This window comes from Aythya ferina (genome assembly GCF_964211825.1).
Source record: "Aythya ferina genome assembly, chromosome: 2".
NCBI lineage: Eukaryota > Metazoa > Chordata > Aves > Anseriformes > Anatidae > Aythya > Aythya ferina.
Genome location: NC_140297.1, coordinates 15,734,583 through 15,753,751, shown reverse-complemented (window position 1 = coordinate 15,753,751; position 19,169 = coordinate 15,734,583). Strand labels below are relative to the sequence as shown.

The 19,169-nt window shown below is 46.5% G+C and overlaps 1 long non-coding RNA gene across 1 annotated transcript; it reads right to left on the bottom strand.

Annotated features, from left to right (window-relative positions):
* Positions 1-5,313: 5,313 nt before the first annotated feature.
* Positions 5,314-17,322, bottom strand: LOC311432590. Its single transcript, XR_014690155.1, has 2 exons — positions 17,015-17,322; positions 5,314-6,595 (listed from the first exon to the last, which is right to left on the bottom strand). It is a non-coding gene; the product is annotated as an uncharacterized lncRNA (long non-coding RNA).
* Positions 17,323-19,169: the final 1,847 nt, after the last annotated feature.

The following is a 19,169-nucleotide window of genomic DNA, read 5'->3' as shown; positions in this document are numbered from 1 at the left end:
TTACTTTATTCTGTTCATTTGCCACAGGGCCACTGTGGTGTTTAATAGTTGTATTTCTCTCTGAGACCATCCAGTGGAAGCTGTGACAAAAATTCAAATATGATTATTGTTTGCATGAGCAGTGTATCAGTTATCCAATTGCCAGCATTATTAAAGTACAAAGTAGTACTTGTTTCGGTCAAACATATCCTCTAGGTCTGCTCCTGCCAGGAACAGGCTCACAAGTTACCCATGACATTACGTTGTTTGTTGCCTTTCTCTTCTTGGTCATAGTGTTCAAAAATGAATCCCTTTTATGTTGAGCATGAAAATGTACGTCCAGGCCACAGCATGGAATTAAAACTGGTGAAAGGTACCAAATCTATTTCAGATACACTCTCTAGAGCAAGGAGTAGGTGAAGGAGAACATTCCTTTCTGCTGCCTTGGCTCAAGCCCTTTGCCTTAGCACAGAAACACTAAGCTAGACCTTAGTCATGTCCACAAGGCCAGTTGCGGCTTGGTGTAGCAATGGTTTGTGCTAACAGGCAACCATACAAAAGGCACAATTAATCCTTTTAATAATAGTGCCTCTTTCCTGGGATAAAACTATAATGAAAGGTATTGAGATTCAAAAAGCACAACGTAAATGTCCATTTATACACTGGAGAATTGAGGAGGGTCCTGCACCAGTTTCTTTAATTTCTAAGTAGGTGGATTGGTTTTGTGTTTGTTTGTTTTTGTCTAAGGAAAAGGAAGGAATTGCATTTGTGAACCACTGATAAGCAGAGTCAAAAGAAATGTAAAGATGTGCGAAAAGAATGGACCTGTTGAGTTTAATGTTTTGTTTATTTTGAAGTTCCTTTTGTAAAAATGCACAAAATCCAATGTGAAAGAAGAAACACGAGGGAGTTTCTGGTTCCCCAAATCATAGAGATTCAGAGCTGACACCAGCAGAAGGCCCAGCCTGGCTCAGCAGCAGCGTGCTCACTTCCAGGCCCATCTGAAACTAGAAGCACAAAGCTACTCTGAGCCTTGAGCGACTTCTCAAGGGCTGGACAGTCAAAGAGAAGTTGCTGGAGGTTGTCCAGTTTATACTGAAAGTTATTTCAATGGAACACCAGAAATAGATAGACAAGGTAGGATTCATCTCACCCTCATAGGCACAGCTTCAAGACAGGGGACTCCATTCTGCCTAAGGTTTGTGTGTGTCTATTAATGTGTATCTACATCTAGGCAGGTGTCTGTGCTCCCTTGATGACTGGTGGAGTTCTACTCAAAGAGTAGGAATCAAGAAGTCAAAAGAGTCTGGAAAATAATTCACCTCATCATGGATGCCTGTATGTGATCAGATTGATCACACTCTAAATGCTCTTGATGTAGCTGACCAGTGGAAGTCATTACTACTGGAATCAGTGAATTCCGGTTTACATATTCAAAAAAATTAGACAAATTCGTCAGAAAAAATTGAGAGACAGATGTTTGATTTTCAGTTGCGTACACTGAGTTTAACCCTACCTGTTTTCAGAGACATGAACATGTATGTATTGGTTTTCAGTTTCTCTGACATCTTTTTGTTCTAAAAGTGTGATACTTCCTCTCACTGCTTGGTGGCCACGCTAACCCCTGGGGCTGGGCTTGGAGAGGACAGAGCTAGAGAGCAATCCTGATGAAAGATGTTGCCCTCTATGGATCCAGGCTATTCAGAAAAACATTTAATTTGGTAACTGTGATACTCAACTCAGTAAACATCTTTGCTAATCACAGTCTCAAGCTACATGTATATCCATGCTGGCAAACCGACACAGCCACCCAATGTTAAACTGGTAGCATGGTCCCTGGCATGGTTTTGGTACGTGGTTTTGGCTAGGTGTGAGTTGGAAAATAGGAGGTGCTTTTTAACTATGATAGAAAAAAGAACTGGAATGAGCAGTAGCAACAAGGATAAAAATACTTTTTTTTTTTTTTTTTTTTTGACATGCAGCATGAAAGAGACATGGTGGCTTGAAACAGGGGAGTTGTGCACTCTGTCTTCTGGCAGGCCCCTGATCACTTCCATACTCCTGTATTTAGTTGAACACAGCAAAGGTGAAGAGAGATTTTGATTCCTCTGTGTAAATATGTCAAGGAAAAATACCAACAGAAGCTTTTATGTCTAAACACATTGGATGCAAATTGAATTGACCTTTTTTCTTCTCTCTCTCTCTCTTTTTTTTTTTTCCCAAAAATGCTTCCTGCCATCAGGAACAAAGAAGTCAGGAAAAATCTAACTCTTTCCAAGATGCTGTTAGATGCATTTAGAGAAAAGACAATATGACTTGGGTTGCATATGTGAAAGGACGGACAGATGTGGCCATTCCTGCACCCTCTGTGGCTGAGTCCATACCACTGGGATAAACAGGTCTCGGAGAGTGAAGCCAACTATCCCTGCTGGTCCCACAGCCACACCATTAAATGCTCTTACTCCTCAAAATCTGGTGTTCTCATCTAAACTGGGAAAGGTCTCGTCGCAGGAGGTGTGTGGGACACAGTATGCTACCCTGCAGCCAAACCGTAGGAAGGGGCTGCTCTAACATGTTAACGATGTGGATGATCACATTCCAGTGCCAGTGAGCATGTTCCATCTGCTGGTATAGACGTCAACTTTTATTCTTCCTTATCCAGTCCCTTTGTTCTATTACGGCCCCTGCACCAGCTCTTGTCTGTTTCATTCCCTATTTCATAAAAGATAAAGGAAACTTTCTGTGCCGACAGCTACTGCAGAAAGAAGCAGGTGGAAGGTTATGACATTTCCATGGCATGCTGTGTTTCTTTCTTTCAATTTTGTGTTTTGCCTCTGACAAAAAAGTTATTTCAAGTCCCTGAGTGGGCTGGTATGAAGGAAACTATGTGCTGGCTTGGAGTTCGTAGTAATTTCAGCATATCATAGCCATTCCCGAGGAGTCACTGGAGTTCAGGGAACAGACCCTTTCCAATCCTGTCGCTCCTTCCTCCAATAACAATATCTTCAGGAGTCCAAGTCCTCATTCTGTCGTATGTTTGTTTTCCTGTAAGTTTTTCTCCTGATTTTCTTTGTTCTTTCTATTTGCCCAATTGTTTTCCACCAACAAAAGAAAATAAACCCTTACAAAGTATTTTATTGCTCTAAGGCTGGCGTAGCAATACCGCTGTTGGTGATGGCAGTCGGTGCTGTCTTTCCTTCTGTTGGATCAGCTGGTTTTAGCCAGAAATGAGTCATTCACATTTTTCACTAGAGAGCAGACCATGAAAAAAGCTCATAAAAAGGGATTGGCTCGGTCTTTCTTATTTGTATGTGTTTTTTAATAGTAAAACTGATTTGTCTGTAGAAAGAATGGAAAGCTACTATTATTTTGGCTGGACCTCCATCTGTTTACACACTGAATTGATGTGAAGGATCCCTTGATATGTTTGGGCTTGACTTTATGATCACCACATCCTACAAAAAGGGAGAAAAGAACAACTGTGTTAGCTGTGGCCCTTCATTGCACGTCTCCTCCATAGCCTTTGCCTAATTCCTTTTCCCCTGGCCTTGTCGGTTCACTGTGCTGGCACTCCCTAAAGCATTCGTGGAAACTTCCTATTTGTACCACGCTTATTAAGCCAATCCCCAGTCTCTTCATCAAAACCATCGGGTGATGTAATCATTTCATTTGAAAAGTCAGGTTTCAGTTTGATAATTGCTAAAACTTTTAGTGAAAATGTTGATGGTGAATATAAACATTTTTGGAAGGAGGAGAGTCTTATACCTCCCTTGAAGCCCACTCAATAAAAGTATGTCCAAAATGCTTCCATCTTAGCCACTTCTAATTAGCTCAGAACCTAATTAGAAAGTCTGGGAGCACTGTGCCTACTAGGTAATGACTTTAGCAATACATAATACGTGTGCTCCCACTGTGGAGATCATGATCTTTTCCTGCTGTGGCACCAGTCTGCCCTGGCGACAGGACCGGGCTGCGTAGGATGCTGGTTTCGTTCGTGATGAAACTGCCTCCTGGAAGGGAGGAGTCCCCGAGCCACTGCAAACAGCTGAGCCGAGATGAAAGCCGGTGGCATCACGGTGGCTTCACCAGGAAGTAACAGCAGAGCTACACATATCTATTATCCTGCTGATAAAAGAATACCTAGAAGGTGCTTTCAGTTACGAAATAATAACTACACCTTAGGGAGGAATAAACTCCAAAGCAAGAGGTGTTCACTGGCCTGGAGCTTTGTTATCGCTACATTTGCAATGAAAGAAAAGGGAGGGAGAGTTCTCAGGAATCCTACTGAGACAAAAAAAAAAAAAAAAAAAAAAAAAAAAACTAAGGGGGAAAATGAAATTAAAAACAAGCCCCAAGCTTGGGGCAAAACAAATTTAAATGTGAGAGTTTTCATGGCAAAACAAAGACCTTGTAGTTTAGTTCAAATGCAGAAGAAACTGGGTTGAAAGTCATCTGCCATCTCCCCCAGATTAGCATCCTGACCATGGGGCAGCCACTCTGAAGTGGGCCACCTTCAATCCCCCTGGCTGGCACCATTATGGATCATGGAAAATACATAAGCAATCATTCTAACAAAGGCCGTGGATGCTTCTCAGCCTGGAGCACTCCTCCAGGATGGGAGATATCTGAAGCGGCGTCCCTTCACCAGTGAATCTTTAATAATTAATGCTAGCTGTAACAGCAGCAACAGGATTGCAAGCACCCCCGAACGTTTAATGGCACAGGGGTTAGCGGTGACGTGCTCAGAAAGGGGAGGTGGAGGGGGCTTGAAAGCCTTGAGCAGACACTGAACCTGCATCTTCCACATCTTTAGTGAACGTGCAAAAAGAGGCACCCCCTCCCCCAGCTCTATGATGGAAATGCAGTCACATCCCTGGTCATTTTCTCTCCCTAGGCAGCATCATTCAAATGAATTCAGATCAAATTTATTACTTTTTTGAATGGATGGGACCATATTATTCTTGTGAATTTACTGCTGGCATCACCCATTCCTCCTCTGTACTTGCAGCAGGTCTCTCAGACTGCAGTTTTCTGGGTCAGGCCGTCCAGCACCAAGTGATGCACCAGCTCTCACCTCACTGCAGCAGCTCCCTTGTAACAGAGCAGCAAAAAAGACAGAGCTGGCAATCCAGAGCACGTACTCCATGCATGCCACAAGCCAAACATCTCATGAGGTGCTGAACACCCAACCGTTCAATAATAATTATGAAACAAGTTGTTGCTGTGCAGGCTGAGAAGCTGTCATGACAATAGAAGTTAAAACAGGTCTGCTGGCAAGGTGGTGAGTAAATAATAAAAAGTCACTGTGTTTTAACAAATAGAGGTCTTCAGCTATTGCACTTTCAGTTATGTTATTATTAGGATGTCAAACACATCGCCACACAAAGCAATTCTCTTCCTCAGCATTTTTAATTTGCTTCTTGGGAGAGAGCAAGTGAGACATAAAAGGAGAAGAACTTCCTTTTCCCATAAAAATATTTCAGGGTTGCTCTGTATGTTTTAAGAGTGGGCATTAATCATTCTTCCTACTTTATTGTGCCTTTTTTTAAGAGACAGGCAAAAATGAGAGTGCTTTCCTTTTGGGAGAGACCCATACAAGGAAAAATGATAAGAAAAAAATATAACATTGTAAAAGGAAAGAAGGAAAGCAGGTCAAGACTTTCCAATTGCTTTCTTTCATAAAAGAAAATAGGATAAGAAAAAAAAAAAGAAGAAGAAAGAAGGGAACATTCAGTGATAGTCAAATGTTACAAATTAGAAACTGAGAATGTTTTTCACACAGATGAGAACACAGGACTTGTTGCCCAAGTCTTTCACTGAGGCCAGGAGTGTAGCGAGCTCAGAAAACAAAGGAGCTTTACACAGGTCCCTGTGTAACAGCAGCGGCTGTAAACCCGCAGGTTTTACAGCATAAACCGGTCTTTTGTCCCTCCCCTCAGTGAACAGAAAACCAGGGCAGGTTGTCTCATTTACTCCAAAAGAACTTTGAATGTTTTGGCTCTTAGAGCAGGGATTTCGGCACAAACAGACCTTTGATCTGGCATTATGGGGTCTGTATTTACGGGTCTGTAACGCCAGCAAGATTTTGAGGAACTGAATCTTACCAAATGCAGGATATAGGTTTATCACACAAAATTATCACTTCTAGACATCAGTGTGCTTGATTCCCAAGGAAATAATTATTTATAGACTCCAGGTCTGTAGTGTACTCTCCTGTTTCCTTGTTTATTCCAGAGAAAACCAAAACGGTTAAACAGGTCTCCATTCGCTGTGACAAAAACCAATCTGACATAAATCAGATGGTTTGCCAAGTGAGTAGGATAATTAACAGTGAATCACGGGATAGAAATTCCTCCGTGGTATTTCCAGGAGCTATGAAGTTGCCACGAGCCAGGCAGTGTTGCATCGTGCTCTTCCTGAAGGTACATCCCCTACGCTTGCCACCTTCGTCCCGCAATGTTGCATGCAGCAGTTGTTTATAGGTGGTGCCGCAGCCAAACTTGGTACCCCGGAGAGGCCACCACACCACCTGACAGATATCTGACTGCAGCCGGGTCATCTCTGCGATTTAGGGCCTGCATGGGTGCACAAAAGCATGCTTCCAGAGCTGCAAAACCTAGGAAAGAAACGAAGGCAATCTGTGACTTGTCTCTCCTCTTTATTTAAAATTCCCCCCAAAGCATTTACAGATGAATTATGCACTCTCCCCCTCTCCTGTGTATGCACTTGCTGCCTGGCTAGGTTTTAGTCATCTATTATTCACGGGCTTGCTCTCTCTCTCCTGCCTTGCCCTCTCCGCCCCAGCCCTGCTGATGCCCCACAGCGCCCTGGGTGCATTCCCGCCCTGCTGCTCACCCGCTATGGGTTATTGCCATCTGCCGGAAAGGCAGGGTGGACTGCCAGCGAACCTCACCCAAATTCCTGGAAATACAGTCAGGCCACTTAAATCGTTAACAGCAGGCACTGACTGGGCGTCATCACAGCTGTGAAATGTGCAAGCTTCAGCCCGGATGGAAGCCAGCAAGCCGGGAGCTGGGCCTCGGGGCAGCGCAAGGTGGCATCTCCAGGGGCTTTCTGGGCACAGGTTGTCCCCAGAGCCCTGGGGGAACCATAAAGCAACTGCAGCGCTGCTGCGATGGTCTTGTTACATGGAGCAAGGCTGTCATGCAGCTGGGAGGCTATCTTTTAAGCACAGATCTTTCCAGGGCGTTTGTTTAGATACACAGGAAGACTTTTCTCCTCCCAGAGGTTAATTAATTCCAAGCACAAGTGAGAAGACTCTCATTTAAAATTCCCCTAAGCAACTAGATATTTTATAAGCAATAAAAGCTTTAACATCCTACAAAAACAAAAAAAGCACTCAGAAATGGGAATGCATTTTAATTTTCAGAGCTGCTAAGCTCCAGCACAGTATCAATGTTGCCTTTCTGTGGCCTCTGACAAACCACCCAATGGTCCTGCTAGGCCTAAAGTGGGAAAAAAGAAAAGAAAAGAAAAGAAAAGAAAAGAAAAGAAAAGAAAAGAAAAGAAAAGAAAAGAAAAGAAAAGAAAAGAAAAGAAAAGAAAAGAAAAGAAAAGAAAAGAAAAGAAAAGAAAAGAAAAGAAAAGAAAAGAAAAGAAAAGAAAAGAAAAGAAAAGAAAGGAAAAGAAAGGAAAAGAAAGGAAAAGAAAGGAAAGGAAAGGAAAGGAAAGGAAAGGAAAGGAAAGGAAAGGAAAGGAAAGGAAAGGAAAGGAAAGGAAAGGAAAGGAAAGGAAAGGAAAGGAAAGGAAAGGAAAAGAAAAGAAAAGAAAAGAAAAGAAAAGAAAAGAAAAGAAAAGAAAAGAAAAGAAAAGAAAAGAAAAGAAAAGAAAAGAAAAGAAAAGAAAAGAAAAGAAAAGAAAAGAAAAGAAAAGAAAAGAAAAAGCAGCTACAGTGCTTTGTAGCATCAAGGCAGATGACTACCAACATGCACTTTTAAAAAGAACTTTAATCAAACTTCTATGGTTTCATATCATGTGTCTTGATGTTGAAGCTCAACTGATACCACTGTCAGAGGAAAATTAATTAATCTCTTAATGGCAGGTGAGATGACAGCTCCAATTATCTGTTACCTTTTTTACCTGACTGTATGCTGCAGTCATTAAATATCCCACAGATAGGTGCTTTTATAGCAGCAAGCAGGTTACTTTTTCTAGTTCTAAAATTTTCCTTTACTTACAACTTTAAACATTTTTTTTTAATTATTGGATTGGCAGGTAGCAAAAGGCTGAGTAAGGTACCTAAGGAGGAAATAATCTCAACTAAGAAAGTACAGTGCAGGTGGGAGACAGTTAACCTTGCTAGACAAACCTATAGTGTACGACATGGATTTAGTTCATATTATAGATAAAAATTGCAAAATAATCCTGAATTATACTTTAAAAGAGGATGGTTTAATCAAACCCACATGTATAAATATCTTCATTTCAGTGTCCTGAATATTTTGTTGGTGTGAGCGCTGGGGACTTTGATGAGGTTGCTAGGCCACAGACAGTATTCAGATCAGCTTCCAAGGCTGAGGAAATCTGACAGGCATTCGTCTCCAGACAAATCAGTCTGACAAGATGACGTGCTGATGACTATCTATTTTCTGTAAATTCTGCAATTTTTGATTCTGTGATTGCACAGCAAGAGAAAGGCAAATGACCTGGTTAAAATCAACCAGGTTCCCCAAAGCAAAAGAAGCTTTGATTTGTTCAAGATCTTCTCTTATTACCTGACACCTCTGATGGGCATTGAAACTTTACATTTATTTTTGAGTTTCCAAAAGAGAAAAGAAATTGGTTCTGCAGAGGTTTCAGGGCCTTCCTTCACTGGGATTTTGCCACATGCATTTCATCCATTAATTTATCATTGTTAGTTGGCACTAAAATGAAGATGATTATTTTATTATATACCTGTGTGCTGTAGAGTATGTAAGGAGTTATCTGAAATGTTTAAAATTGTTAGCATTTATTATCCGTACTGCCGCAAACGAGTTGTAGATATACCACAGTAAACAGGTGGTTCCTACACTGAAGAATTAATAGTAGGTAAAAGAAAAAAGTAGTACGGGAAGAGAAGATGATGCTGTAGGAGCACTGCAACCCTACTGCGTGACAAGGAAACACACGGAAGGGCTCGGAGCTGCAGGAGGGCTCTGATCTTCCACATTCCCCTTTGGTCTCCTCTGGTGAATCCACAGCTGTGGGCACAATGGAAGACACTGCGGCTGAATAACAGCATTGGTCTCGCTGCTTGATCCAGGGGTTGTTTACTGAGATGTTTTATTGACCTTTAGCAAGGATTAATCACAGAACCACAACTGGCTGAGGCTGGCAGGGAGCTCTGGGCCCAGCAGGCCCAACCCCAGCTCACGCAGGGCCACCAGGAGCAGGGAGCCCAGGGCCATGGCCAGGGGGCTCCTGAAGGTCTCTGAGGAGCCTCCACCGCCTCTCTGGTTCCTCTCCAGACAACCCATCCCGCTGGGGGTCCATTTTGAGGAACGATTTGGTTTCATTTTGAGTTAATGAGATTTCAGAAATGCTTTGGGGCAGGAGGTAGGGGGATTTAACTGCTGTGGCTGACTTTCACAACGTTTTCTGTCATTAGCTGACTGAGTCTGCCCTGGCCAACCTTCTGCAGCACCTGGGCTGGGCACAGGCCTGTTCCTCCCTCCAGATGCCAGGCTGAGCCATGACCACTTCCCCACAGGGACAAGGCAGCAGCCCGTGGAGGTGCCAGCCACCTCCTGTTGTGGCTTTCTCTGCCTCCAGCCCAGGAGACCTCATAGGTGCTGATTTTCTCCATGACCAGCAAGCCTCACAGTGCCTTAGCAGCGCCTCAGGACACGAGGTTACGGCAGCGAAGAACTTTTGCTTACGGGTTTCCATTTCCAAGCCTGGAAGATTTTATACAGCAGGGCACGGATCTTTCTGTTGAGCCTAACCCATGCCAGGCGGTAATCTCCTAATTACACCATGCAGCAGTTTCTCTAATCCTTAATTAGATCATTGTTCAGAAAATGTTTTGTCTCACTGCTGTCTCTTCCATGTGGTCTCCACCTGCCCAAAGGCTCCCACCTCTGGTCCTTGTGTAGGCAACCAAATAACTCTCAAAGACATTTTTTCCATCCTCTTCAGTGGCAGTGCTGGGTCTGTGTCCCACAGGACCTCTGCTCCACAGGACCTCTGCTTGGGATGTCTCTCATTGTCTCTCATTGTCTCTCATGTATTGGGTCCCCCTGTGTTCATCCTCATCCCCTCTGGGCCAGCCGAACCCAGGGCAGACCCTGAAGTGTGCAGCCCCACGTGCCCTGTGTGGTCCCTGATCCCACTGACCTCGCACAGCTGCAGAAGTAGAGGTGAGCTGTGCACTGGGAGATCTGAATTACAGATTTAAGTTTCCCTGGGGAAACAGGAAAATGCAGCCCGTCTTTTCCTCCTGCTGTGTGTGGTACTGTTGTTAGTACAGATCTGTGCAGGTAGCCTTTTTTTTTTTTTAAGTAAATGCAGGAGAAAAATGTGCTTTGCATCAGATGGAATGGTTTAGGTGGGTGAACAAGGCCTTTTTAACCTAAAAGAAACACCTGAAAAATTTACGTACATCTCACGCCAATCTTTGTTTCTTTTATTAACACTTAGTCCAGCTGCTGAAGTCAAAACAGTAATTTTCTCAGACCAGTTCACGGTGCTGGGATGGGGCTGCATCCTTGTTCAGAACAATAATGGCATTTTCCGGCATCCATGTAGTGTTGTGGGAAGCCTACAGAGAAAACAATATTTGGTTCTTGGATCAGCCCCCGTAGCTGCAGCAGTGATAATATGGCATCAGGATTCAGAGATTTAATACCAATTATTATGTAAATAAGACATGGAATTAAGTTAATCTTACATTATTCAAGGTGGGAGTAGTTAAATACCGTAATAGGACCATTATGGGGTGGAAGGCTCCAAAAACTGAAGCAGTAGGGGCTGGGGACAGGTGTGAAAGTTGCAGGCAGTTCAAACTGCTGAGGAAAGACAGCCACAGGGCTAGAGGAGCCTGGGCTATAGGGGTGGGAGGCATTTGGTGAAAAAGAAAGAAAGGAAAAAAAGTTTAGTTCCTTGCAAATCAAAAAGAAAGAACAGTCCTGGGGGCTAGAGTCTCTTTTCTAAGCTCATAATAAAGAAGCTCATTTGCAAGCCATATGATGTTACCTGATGTTACTCTTAGCAAAGTATTTTGGTGTCAGCCAGTACTGCCAAATACGAGACCAAGGTTTATCTACCAATACTTTTCCCATTCTGTATGTTCAATATTCCTTTTATTTGTGCTTTTCCCCTTGATTTGTCCCCCTTCCCTTGCTCATTGTGCCCTGGCCAGGTGGGAGGACTCAGGGGCTGGATGCAGCCGGGCAGGCAGCAGGGTTGTCACCCAGGATGTCCCCTCACCACCCCAAAACACTGGTGGGGGTGGTGGGACAGGGGCAGTGCATAAAAGCACCCATCGCATCTCAGCCCACCAGCAACACTTCTATTTTACAGCACAGGGTGTTAGAAAGGGATTTTGTTTTGATGTGGACACTTTTTATTATGGTCATTGCTATGGGATTGAGGGCTATCCAACCAGAGACAACAAGCCAAGACCCTTACAGCATGCAGCTTAGGGTAATTTTATACTGCTGTGCATGAATGACTTCCACTGGACAGCAACACAGGGAGACAGCTCCTGTGGTGCATCATGGAGATGCCGGTGCTTCTCTCCATTTGCTGTGCCATCTGCATGAGCAGCTCCTGCTTTTATGAGTGATTATTTTACCCCTGTGTTTTGGTCATGTTTTGCTACAGCACCATGTTTGGGCAAGGTATTTTGGGGGGCAAAAGTGGCAGCGTGACCTGTGTCCAGCCATCACAGGGCTGCAGATCCCACACAGGGGCTGTCTGTGACCAGAGCAGACCAGGAGTGTCCTTAACCCTCCATCCCTCTGGGGCTGGCTTTCTCCTGGTCCTGCCATGGAAAGGACACAAACAGCTTCCCCGCCCCAGCTCGGGCAGAAACACAGGCAAAATTCATGTCCATCCCTGGCACATCGCACCACAGGCTGTGTGAGGATACCTTGCTCTCAATGCTTGGGGAAAGAGGTTGGGAGCTGGAATAGTTCTGTTAATATAACAGCTTGGGCTATCGCTTTTCTAGGCCAGAACACTGACACGGTCCTGATCGATACGGGTATTGATAGGGCCCAAACACGACTCTGTGACGTTACGGCTGATGCACACACGGTTGCTCCCGGACACCTCCAGGCAAGCATCGCAGGGCAGCAGAAGCAGTGCTGGAAGCCAGCACCATGAAACTGAGAGCAGCCAAATCTCCTCTCTGCACAGCACCTCGCTTCTGGAGGGTATAAAACTGAACTAATAAAACAAAAGGTATTGGTGAGAAGACAGAACCAACGTAAAGGGGTGTTTAATGCTTCAAAGGTGATCTCATTAGATTCCGTGATGAATTATTTGATAACAAGGTGAAATAATTTCTCAAGGAAAGATGAAGATGCCCCAGCCACCTGCACTCACCGTGCCTGAGAACAACCCAATGCACAGAAATGCCAACTTTCTTCCCAAACCAACCCTATGTGGCAGCATCCCTGTGATGCCCAAAGCCTTCAGTAGGACCAGAGGACAACCTGTGGTGACCACTCGGGTGCTGCCAACACCGGCCCTGTGCCTCCGGTCACGCATCTGCTCCCTGCCCCTGGGGAAGGGAGACACTCGTGAGGGAGGGAAGGGGCTCACGGAGGTTGCATAGGGGGAGATTTCAGGCCAGGAAGGGTGAGCAGGAGGACCTGCAGTGCTCACTGCCTGATTTTTGAGGGGCTGGATCTCATTTGGGCTCAAGGCTGACTTTGTCACCCACACATGTGCCCCAGTGCAGACAGATTTCTACCTCTTTGGAGATAAAACTGCAAAAGAGTTACTGAGAGATGCAAAGCGCCCCTCTGCCTGGTGCTGCACAATGGGTTATGATTGCCTGGGGACATTTTTTATGAGTTGAGCGGGATTTGGGGAGCAGCAATTGCTCTAAAACTCTGCAATCCCTAATCACCATCACAACCCTCTCATTGCATGCCTGGTACTTGGCACGTGGAACAGCAGTAATTACGCATTTCATTTCCAAAGTTGCAGCTAATTACTGCTGTCCTGATGAGTGCTTCTGTGCTCGTTCCCGCTCACACAGCCGGGGTTGACAGGAGTACATCAAATAGGTGACGTGGCCAAGCCGGTCACCCAAGAAGGATGACGTTACAGTGACCCAGGGGCAAGTCGTATCAGCTGGGGGCACATCCCGCTGCAGGATGGAAATCCACCCGTGCTTTTGCCAAAAAGGGAAGAGGGGATTCTACCCCCTCTGGGTGAGCAGCACCCAACCCGAGGGTTTACCTGGAACATGACTGAATCACGCTCCTCCCAACAGCCTCAGCTGGCCATCCTGCAGCACGGCGGCCACAGGGGCTGCCCCACCACCAAGGAGGTGAGTGAGCATGAGCAAGCTCACTCCCTCCCAGGCAGTGCCCTGACCTGGTTTTTGGGTGCTGGTTGGTTTTGCCTTTAATAGTACCTTTCTTTTGGGCAGGGGGCTGCCCTGCTGTTCAAGAGGAGACGGGGTGGCCGCCGCTCGGCGAGCAGAGGCGAAGAGGTAAAGACACAACGTTCATCGCCGAGCTCCCGGGAAAGCAGCTTAAGAGGCAGACCAAGAGCAAGGTACTTTAGTCTGAACACAGCCCCACATCCTTCGTCAGCATCTTAGCTGGTTATTAACGTTAATTATTTAATGCCTGATTAATAAAAGATATTCTAGCTCTGCTACCAAGGTATTATGAGACTGTCAGAAAATCGTTCTGTGCCCACATACACAATCCTCAAACAGGAAAAATTCTGACCTCTGTGAAGAGTTTCATAAACTGAGAGCAATAAAAAGCTTTTCCCCCGGGAGCCGTTTTCCCCATCTTAAGCAAGAGTTTCCCAATATCTGTTTGTTTGCTTTTCACTTTTAACAGATAGATAGTTTAAAATTTCTAGCATTAAGAAGTGTCATTAGAGAAACAAATGGTACAGAGTCTCCAGCATGTGACACTCTTGGGTAATCTCAGTGACAGTATTGCACACTCATTAGCACACACATCAAATGAAACTAACATTTTAAAGGGGAACATATTCCACATCACACCCCCACAAGAATATTTCAGGGGGTAGGAGAGACCTGCAGCTGTTTGGGAAGCATTAGTCTCACTGCAGGGTGAGTCAATACGGGCTGACAGATCTTTTTCCAAGTAAGTCAGAGAGCAGGACGAGATCATCTGTTGTGCTGATGCTCTGGGGAAGCTTGTGCACAAAGAGAGGTGGCAGCAAGCAGCTTCGTATGACTGGGATGCTCCCTGTGCCCGTCCTGTTCCCTGGGGTCTCCATCCACAGCCTCCCTGGTGCTGGGGAGGGCTCAGCCCTCAGGAGGATGCCTCGGTGTCCCCCAGCACACATATCCCACTCTGGATTGGGCTGTGTCACCCAGGGAGCACCCACAAGGCTGCTTCAGCATCAGTGGATCAGCAGAACTGTCTCAAGGAGTAGAAAATGCAAACACATGTGTATGTGCACGTATGTATGTGTAGAGCTAAACCTATGCACGTAGAAGCTGGATAAATGCTGCATGCTTGTGTAGTGCTGTGTGTAGCTTGAGGAGTTTGTTGTTATAGACAGCAGCCAGCTTCCATCTGACTTTAATGGGTATTTGTTACCGAATGTGTAAGTGAGCACTCGCTGAGTCAAATATAAACGATTGTATCAGTAATATAGAGATAAGATAACCTTCGCTCCTCAGCTAAACGCATTGCCCTGCTCTCCTCCTCTAGCCATCAGTTTCAGCCCAGAAAACAATGCTGCGGCGTGATGCCACTCATGGGACTCACCCCAGATGTCTCGCAATAACACGGTTGAGGGTGATGGGGATGACCTGGGCTGTGCGAGCACCCCGTGGTGTGTACCTTTCAGGCCGGCATTCACAACATCCCGATGACGCAGCGGGCGCAGAAGAGGCGGGTGCCACCCATGAGATTAAAAGTCGGAGCAGCGAGAACAAGGAGGGCAGAGCCCAGCCCTGCTCCACGTGAGGGTTCAAACGGGTTCAAACAGGTTCAAATGCCTCTTTACAACCATTCATTCGAATCCCATTTTTAAAAATCAAAATCAAAATGAAACAAACAAAACAAAAACACAACCAACACCACCAACAAAAAGAGGTGGTTTTTCAGCTCTTTGAAGGTGTAAAGGAAGTGTGAGCAAGGAATCCTCTCTGTAGACCCAGGTGTGACTCATGGCTTTCTGCTTTGGTTCACTTAGGTGCCGGGCTTTGTTTTTGTTGCTGCTGCTTCCACCCATGGTTTTGCGGTTAAAGCAGTCAGCCGAGGCGTGGGGAACCCGGCTCCAGCCCCTTCCTCCGCCCAAGGGCAGTTCCACGCTCTCCCTGCCCTCAGCTCCACCTGCTGAAACTCTCCCTTTCTTTGTCTCAATGCCATAAATATTTATTGGGTCGAGTAAGCACAATTCTGTGGGCTAGAGGCCCAGGGGGGCAGGGAAGAAATGAGATTGTCACTGCGTTGCTGGTGGGCTGCTGGGAGGGGGACTGCATGGGTTACAGTTGAAGTGGTGGTCACATAGGTGGTGGCTGGAGGTACCTACAGCACCCAGATGATTTGCTGCCAGCTGCCAGCTTGATTTCAGTAATAGTAATGGTAAATATGGAGCCTTCGTGGGGTGTGTTTTGGTGGTGGGGGGGCTGCAGGGGTGGCTGCTGTGCAGCAGTTGTTTTGGGGGGATTTTTTTTTTCTACTTTTTCCCTTTTCTTAACTCTGCTCTCCCAGAGGCCCACCCAGTGTCGCTCCCTGGCTCGGCTCTGGCCAGCAGCAGCTCCCACTGGAGCCATCTGGAGCTGGCTCTGCTCTGACCTGGGGCAGCTGCTGGGCTCTGCTCACAGAGGCCACCCCTGAAGCCCCCCGCTACCAGAACCTTGCCACATAAACCCAATACACAGGCACAGCAGGACTCACAGCCCTACCTTAATGAGGCTTGTAAACAGGACACACTGCAGCTTCCTGCAGAACCAGGGGCAGGATTCAGGGGGTTTCCAGGAACACCTGTGAAGTCCAGTCCAGCCTGGTTTGCATTCAAACACTTGCCATCCTCCTTCACGGGGAACATCACAACGTTTCCCATGTGCTCAGCCCGCTGTGGTGTTTGCAGCCCACGGTCAGCAGAAAGGCCTCAAGGCATCGTGTGCATCCGCGTTACCCACTTTCATCATTTACCACAGTAGAAATAGCTGTCAAAAGATTTTGTTCCTATTCATTACTTAGTGCTTTAAATTAGAAAACGTGGAACCAGTCACAGAAAAAAAAGCCTTATTAACTGCTCAGTAATTTAAATGACCTGCTCCCCCTTACTCCACTTCTTTGTGGACTTGACTTTAAAAACCAGAAGTTCTGCTTCCATGGCTACCAAGATCAGTTCCCAGCCACGAGATTATGATCAACAAAACTTGTCAGATGTGGCTCCAAGAGCTTTCGTTAATAAAAAAAAATACCAAGTGTGATAAGAATCTTTCGAATAATTCTTAGGGACATGAGTAAGACACTCTTAAACAACTAATCTGATGAAAAGCAAACAGCAAATAGCACCCACAAGCTTTATCCCAGGCAGTAACGAGGCATTGCTCTGACTGAGAGCACACACGGCGAAGTGGCCTTTCAGAAACACGCAGCACACACAGCCCAGCACACACAGAAGGGGGGCCTCGCATGGCCCTGCTTCCCTCAGAGGCTGCCAGCCCGTCCTGCCCTCTCTGCAGAGCTGCTGCCCCGCAGAACGAAACCCTGGGGCAAGTCATGCCAGCTGAATTCCCTCTCCTGGCACGTCTGTCCTTTGCAGGTTGTCTCAAGACCTCGGTATCTTCTTGCCTCTGCAGTGCCCACCTGTATGTATTATAAAGTCAAAAGAAAGGCACACTTACTATCGGGTCTAATGAAGCCCCATTACCAGCCATGGTTGAGCTGTGCAGGAGGGGACACAGGCAGCCAAGGAGAAGTGAAGGAGCCTCAGAGCCAGCCCCAGGACCAGCAGCCCCCTCCCCAGCAGCCTGGCAGGGTGCTGCAGGGCTCGGGACACCCTGGCTTCAGCCACCCCGGAGTGCCACTGCTGTGAATCGCTTGTGTCTACAGAGGCTCTTTCATGCAGAAGTTCCCCAACACCTCTGGCTCTGGTTCCCTGCCACCCTGCCTTGCTGTGTGTTGCCAAAGGAAGCGGGAGGGCTGCTTGTCTGACCAAACACAAACCACCAAACCGCAGGTGGTGTCTCTGCTGTGTGCCAGGCGGGCAGCCCTGAAGGCCTGATCTCTACCAGCTCCATCACCAGGCATCCCCTCGCTCGTCCCCACACACACTCATCTCCTGCACTCAGGTGTGGACACAGTTCTCTCCTGACACCTTCTGCAAAGCCGCTGGTTAGAGCCAGATGAAAAGGAGAAGGAAATGTTTTATTAAAATCGACTCGGGCTTTTATGCATATTTTTATGTGCTTCAGCTCATTTTTTATGCACATTCTCTCATTTCCTGCTCGTTTCCACCAGTGTGTCTCCAGGTTAATAAACTCGGGCTCAGCTATGTGGAGCTTTTTAGTCCAATTCAAACACTCTGCATCTCTGATTAGCCCGTAACAGGCAAAGCGCTTGTTTGCTGCCATATTGTCACTGAATTATCCTGCGCTGGAACTGGATGCCACTGCTTGTCACCATGGGAATGAAACATTAATTTTATGCTATCTGCATTTATTACGCAGCCCATTGTATGGGCTGCCAAGGGAAACTGACAGTCCTCTAAAATAATGAGTGTGGGGGAAGAAATCCATTTCTCATCAGGAATGACTCTTCCCACCTCTCTCATGCTGCTCATGTGTCTGTGGATCAATGGAGACAAGTCAGCTGGAGATGAGAGAGGAATACAAAAATGTCTCAGAGCTTCACCTGTGAGTGCATTTGACAATGATTCACCCATTGCACAGATGAGACTTCTGACTTTTTGCATCTTATATCACTGCTTCGCAGCTCAAAGATAGGAAATCTCGTGATGTTTCCAAATATCTTCCTGCAAAAATTGTTTAAATAAAGAGCAGAAAATGCCTAGAAGAATATTGCAGTGCTTATTCAGGAACACAATATGCAGCTTTTCACAATATTTTAGTGTCAAGATTCAATTTTACGCACCTCTGTGGGACAGAAGAGTTTTACAGTCATCACTTTACACAGAGCAGTGTTGAAAGACACATGCAGGGGCTGCTCCCGGAGCGTTTCTTTGTGACAAATGGCACTTGTTCTGCATGACAACAGTAGAGCTAGTTGAAAAACAGAAATAGCATAAGTATGAATTCTGCAGGTTTAAGTGGCTCAGTAAAGGTCATGCATCAGGGGATCTGCCTCATGCTGCACCTCTAGAAAGCCGATAGGGTTTCTCCCCACAGGTGGGGTGAAGGCATCAAGGGTAACAAGTGGCTGCACAGCAGCCCTGCAGAAAAGGACACGGGGAGTTGTATTGGGTTTATGTGGCAAGGTTTTGGTAACAGGGGGCTGCAGGGGTGGCCTCTGTGAGCAGAGCCCAGCAGCTGCCCCATGTCAGAGCAGAGCCAGCTCCAGACGGCTTCAATGGGAGCTGCTGCTGGCCAGAGCCAAGCCAGGGAGTGACACTGGGTGGGCCTCTGGGAGAGCAAAGTTAAGAAGGGGGAAAAAAAAACAACATCTGGAGCTGCAGCCCGTGGAGAGGAGCCCATGCAGGAGCAGGAGGTCTGGGGGGAGCTGCCACCCGTGGGGGACCCGTGTTGGAGCAGTTTGGGACTGGGGGATGGACCCCGTGGGACGGAGCCGTGTGGGAGCAGGGCTTGGGGAGCTGCTGCCAGGCACAAGGCCCGGCTCGAGCCGCCGCCCTGCAGCCGGGCCCCGCGGCCTGAGGCCGGGGCTGCGGGCGGGGGCCGGGTGGGCGCCGCGCTCCCCCTGGCGGCACCGGGGCCGTTTGGTGTCCGGGCCTCAGCCCCAGCCTCGGCAGCCTCGCTGAGGTAATGAATTAATGAATTCAATGAATCAATGAATTTATTCCCTTTTTAACACTGCTGCCGATGC